Source organism: Olea europaea, chromosome 21 (assembly GCF_002742605.1).
Source record: "Olea europaea var. sylvestris chromosome 21, O_europaea_v1, whole genome shotgun sequence".
Classification (NCBI taxonomy): domain Eukaryota; kingdom Viridiplantae; phylum Streptophyta; class Magnoliopsida; order Lamiales; family Oleaceae; genus Olea; species Olea europaea.
The window spans coordinates 17,555,731-17,561,871 of NC_036257.1; the positions used below are offsets into that span (position 1 = coordinate 17,555,731).

Genomic DNA, 6,141 nt, shown 5'->3' on the forward strand with positions numbered 1-6,141 from the left:
TGTTTAAATTATAAAAAAAACAACATTCTAAGGAATCAAAACAAACCCTAAAAGAAATGAAAGACATGGCAATGAATATATTAATAAATATGGGAAAAGTAAACCTCATATTAATCTTTCACTTAACTTGAAATAATAAAGAATTACTTAAAATTCATTTTTCAGTTGTAAGACATCTCAAATATTACAATTGTCAAATAGTTACTCCTTCTATTTAATTTAAACATGTATATTTTAGCTAAACTTCGATAATGAAATAGTGACCTACTAACCCTGTGCTTCAACCAGGTCACTGAACAAATCAACTTTGGAAACTATGGTATGAATAGTTTCTGACTATAATACAAATATGATTAACAATTGTTTAGCTACACTTCTAACTTCTAAGTCGTTCCTTTTCAATTTGGCTGATTAATTTTTCAATCAAAAAAAGAATTAATACTGAAATGTGGTGGGTGTTTACCCTAAGGATGGTGATGGCTTATAGTAACTGTTAGCTGTGGCTTTATACAACTTCTGTGAAGGTTTAACTAATTATGGCAAACTTGCCAAAGATCCCCTCTCCCCTCATCACTTTTAGAGAGAGAGAGAGAGCAAATCTCAGTTCAGATTCATATCTGCAATATTACTTCCTCCTCTTTACTCTCTCTCACGCAGGATCATTACAGTTTCCTACAACACTGCAAAGTCTATCTGAGTTTCACAGATTATCTCGTACTACATGCCTTAAATGAATTTGGGTTTTGAGGATAAATCCAAACCGTCCGTATGTACACATCAAATAATTAGAGATGGATATACAGTTACACCTATTTCTTGGAGGGTACAAATTCAATTGGCCCAATTCATGCATAATAAAGCAAGTCACTGTCACCTCTTTGTCGTGTTTGTACCATGAGAGAGTAAATACTAACAAAGGTCTTACCCAGAAATAAAACAGATATGTCTGGGAGATGTCTGCTGCATGTGGTCCTCAAGGTGCCATTTGCTGCAGCTCTTCATTCTACATTTACTCTCATTTTAATAAAATCCACATCAATCTTCCATAGTTTTCTTATCCTATCAACAAATTAAATAAGGATTCAGCTTCATTATTAAAAAAAAAAAAATGCAATACATGGTATAAAATGCAACAGTTTAGGACCTCATAAATCGGCAATTTGATTACGACTTTGTAAGTTTGATCTCAATGTAACCCATGCAGACTACGACTTTGCAAGCAAGGCGGCCAATCAACTTAATTTTGGCAATGCCATTATTAACCCTGCAACTTCCATTTTACATGTATATGATTTTGTTTTTAGTTAATTTGTAATACTTTATGATTCATTAAACTCAAAATAAGGAAGAGTAGAGTTCAACAGGACGTGTTTCTCTTAGCAATTGGCAGTATCCTGACATCATAATCCTAACACTACTAAGGACAAAACAACACTTGGCAGTGGTGGACCAGTGATAAGTGTCAACCTTACAGAGACTATCTTTATGAGGTAGAATATCTTGACGAAGATAGTAAAGTTCTCCTTATGATGGGTAGTTTGGCTTCAGTTGATTGTCTAAAAATCGTCAACAAGCCAGTGCCTTGAAAACTTCATGGCAGTTCTTTTTTGTTGTCAAGTAAAGCATTCTTCTTGGACTGGAGAATTTACTTAAAAATGGATAGTTAAACTATCGAGAAGCAGATAATTAATCAATTTAAGAAAAGAAAAGAGTTGCGCTGCCAAAGATCTGCATTCTCTGGATAGAACTTAGCCTCCACAACTTCAACAGATGCCTAAACTCTAACAAATGGTCTTTAGTTGATTTTGATATGCATAAAATATATCGAAGAGCAATCATTAGAATGCATGTTGGAAATGCACACATTTGGCGAAGTCTCCGATGTGCCTGACATATGATACGCTAATCGAATATTTTTCCCCAGATTTTCAAGTTTTCAGGTAGGCATGATAATCATCGTCATTGTTCCTCAAGAGATTGGATGTAGAGGTGTGAAAAGATAAGTATATCTGTATTATAAGCAAAAGCTAATACAGTTTATGTATCATTAGTTACAGTATTACAGCTGTTCTTGTGTGGCATTCTACAAGCAAGGTATATGATCCACACATCCTCCATTTTCCTGGTGCAATGCACCATTTGGGAAGCATACCTAAAAAAGAGTTGACACACACAAGTCACCTTCAATGGTACAATTCTAATTGGCCGAACATAGCATAAAATAAAGAGCATATAATCAACTGCCAGATGGCAAAAGTTAGAATACTAATTCAACTGAATAAATTCAAACTAACGTGATTAGCACAAAAACAAAAACTATACCTCATGAAAGTCAAATTACAATCCTGAACTTTTGAACACCTATAATTCCCGTAATAGCATCTGCAAACACATTGTGAAGGAATTAGAACAGAGAAGGGAGAGGAGAGACTCATCGAATTACAATCAAGAAAAGAAATCTGGTCGAATTGATTTTCAGGATGTAAAGATAGAGCTAATTTCCAAATGAAGTGGATGAAACAATTTTCCAATAAGTACTTTTCAAGCTATTGACGTTTCATTTACATCAGAATACACTTTCTCTTTTTATAGAAAATATGGGAGAAAAGTTTGCATTAAGAAGTGATCGTGTTTCAAAGGATGCCTTGGCATCGTCTCAGAAAGGGATTCCTCGCAGTAAGGCACCTTCTCCATTAGGCTTCTTCCATCAAACACGCTCTTGCTTGCAATTGCACCCAGTTTTAAATATCAGGACAAATGTAGCAAAGAAAACTTTAAGAAGATAACGGGTAAACAAAGCATCATTCGATTGGTTACATAAACAATGAACAATTTTTTATTTTTTTTTATAGGTAATCAAATATTTTATTAATCACGGATAAAACACAGGCAGTGTATTAGCAATTAATACAAGAAATAAACAACTTAAAATTGGGCAACCCGTATAGTAGCCGCAGCATTAAACCAAGTATACAATATCATATAAAATAATTTTTTAATCTGCTCAGTTATCCGTGTATGATCATCAAAACAATGAATAATACAATCTAGAAACTTATTGCAACAGGATTTAATTTAGGGCTATGTGTTATAAGTACATGGTGGTTGTTGTAGCTTCATCATTTACGTTTTATAAGGTATGTCAAGTAATATTACTCTAGCTTGGTGTTCTGCTAAAAAAACTAGCATTATCCTAGTGATTTTGGGTTACAACTAGCATTTCAGAATCATAAACTTGAACTCCATCACAAATTATCGTCTTGCTGTATCTTGAGGATGCCTGATGTGCTTATGAAATCAAAGCATAAAGGCTATGAGAATAGAGATGTTGCTTCTGGTACATGGATGAGAAACAGGAATAATAGATATCCTACAATTGATAATGCTTAAATGAAATGCCCCATCCAGCTTTCAGTAATCATAAAACGAAATTAAAATTTCACTTCACAATATCCATAGCTGATATCATCGTTTCCTCATCATGTGTTCAAATAGAAACACACAACTGTAACTAACACATTAGCTGCACAATGTCTACAGATCTTTTCATCCAGAAAAGCTAAGTCAGAAGAGTAATAATATTATCCTACACTGTACAGAAAAACACTAGAATCAACTTCAACAAAAACTTGGGAACTTCTTGTATTATAATGGTACATCATAAGCCAGTCTATATGATGTTTTTACCTTCAGTTTTTTTATTAAGCACCATATATCTCATTGTTCGAGTAGAAGAAGTTCGAGGTTCAAGTTTCACAATTATATGACGGCCACCTACTGATACACGTTGTAACTTGTAATTTGAACCAGAAACATGAATTAATTATTATTATTATAAAACTCAAAACAAGGGAAAAGAAAAGTGCTCTGTACATAGTTTCCATCATTTTCAGATTTTATGCACTGTGCGCCACACAAGTAATCATATATAACCTTCCTAAACAAAGAAAAATTAATATCCAAACTCACATTATATCGTGATAATGTTTGATCTCGTCAAACGTAAGAGGAATTAGTCACAAAATTCATAGCTTACAAATAGAAATTACAACAAAAAACGTCCTAAATTTTCAACAAACATATGAGCACACACGTACAATATGTACCTCCTGAGAGAATTTGATGTAACATAGCAACGTAAATTGATTCACTGAACACCGGATCTTTTAAAACCAAACCCATAGCCTATGGCGATTTTCTCGATCATTTAATTCACCGAGCTCAACAGTTCCCCAACCCCATCGACTTTCCATCAGTTTAAGTTTCTTCGTTGGGATTAGGCAAGATGATCTTCGCTTGGTACGATGACGTTTGAATGAATGGTGGGGCCGCCAGGGGTTCTTCAGAAGAAGGGTGATTTAGGTATCCGATGGGGAGTGGCCGTAAGGGGGGTGGAGATGTAGTGCGGCAGAGAGAGAATTCATTAGGTGGCTACTGGCGGAAGGCCTCTCCAGACTCCCAGAGGCAGTGACCCGTTGGATCGTATTTTCCCCGGGAAACCCAAATTATGATATTTGTTGATTTTATTTTTTTTTCTTTCAATTTTCCCAGAGAATTTTGCGATGGTAGGATTAACATGTATTGTTGTGCTAATAAATTATTGAGGCATTTTCAAGAATGTCCAATTTTAAGGGTATGAGTTGAAAAGTGTCCACTCATATAAATTTAGTGTCAATTTGTCTATTATACCCTTAATGAAAAGTTACATTTTGAAATGGTATTCTCGACATTTGATTTTTTTATCAATTTATCACGAATTTTGAGAAGTGACTTCCATGAGAAGTTATATTAAAATAAATTCGGACGACAAAAAAAAAAAAAAATATATATATATATATATATATATACCTCCGTGTCAGGGAGACATTCTCGACATTTCCCTTCGTGTCATGGAGACATTCTCAACATTACATATATCATTCTCAACATTTGAACACTGTTTCATTAAAAAAATCGAAAAAATCACGTTTCCGTGTCACGGAGACATTCTCGACATTTACCTCCATGTCACGGAGACATTCTCAACATTTGAATACCGTTTCATTAAAAAAAAATGAAAAAATCACGTCTCCGTGTCATGGAGACATTCTTGATATTACATATGTCATTCTCGACATTTGAACATCGTCTAATTTGTCTAGAATGACATTTTATTTTGAACATGACATTTTTCTACATTTGAAAATGTCGTTCTCGACATTTCTGAGTCAACGAAAAATATAACATTTATTGTTATTTGACATGTATACTTTTGAAATAAATATGGCAGGTTATGTGTCAAAATTTTATTCGCCAATAACAATTTTGCAAAAATGTCCATTTTTTTGTCTTAGTGTGGAATTAAAAATTGTTAATAAGGGTATTTTGGTCTAAATTTTTCCAAATTGGACATTTTTGCAATGATTTGCAATGATGGACATTTTTGCAAATGACTAGGTAAAAAGGACATTTGATGAAATTTCCTCTAAATTATTTTCCTTAAAAGTAGAGCCCCCGTTTGACTCCCATTACATTAAATTTCATTAAATTTTATTTCTCTTTCTCCTATTTTTAACCACACAATTTCTCATAAAATAATATTACATGTATATCGAAAATTTTTACTTCTTTTTCGATCACTCATTTAAAAAAAAAAAAACACTATTCCGCTCATTTCTACTTCAAAAAATGGGGGCCAAACGGGAATTCACACTGTATCTTTGAAAGTGATATAATAAATAATTTTAAAGTAAGTTTAATTTATTTTCAATTAGCATGAAAACATAAGTAGGTATATGGGTTAAATCCAATGTTTTAAACTCGGAGCGAGCATCGACCCGGTAAACAAAAAAGGTCTCGGGTCAAAAGGTTCAATCGGAATTGAATCGGGGTCAAACCGGAGGAAATAAATAAATATTTATAAACATTTAAATTTTATTTTCACAACAATATATAATTAAATTTTTACACTATCAATTCAAAATAAATACAAATATGTCAAATGTATGTTTTTAATATAAATTTTAATAGTTTTTATTTTTAGATTACTTAAAAACTCATTTCAATTTTACTAAATAATTTGTAAGATTAAAAAAATATTTAGTAATATATAGAAAATGAGTAACTTAAGTGTGCAGTCATGCGCTTTATTAAGTTCGTCAA

General features: G+C 32.9%; 1 long non-coding RNA gene across 1 annotated transcript; it reads right to left on the reverse strand.

Moving 5' to 3' along the window:
- Positions 1-1,540: 1,540 nt before the first annotated feature.
- On the reverse strand, positions 1,541-4,529 carry LOC111370334. Its single transcript, XR_002698369.1, has 3 exons — positions 4,107-4,529; positions 2,323-2,382; positions 1,541-2,152 (listed from the first exon to the last, which is right to left on the reverse strand). It is a non-coding gene; the product is annotated as an uncharacterized LOC111370334 (long non-coding RNA).
- Between the last annotated feature and the right edge of the window lie 1,612 nt (positions 4,530-6,141).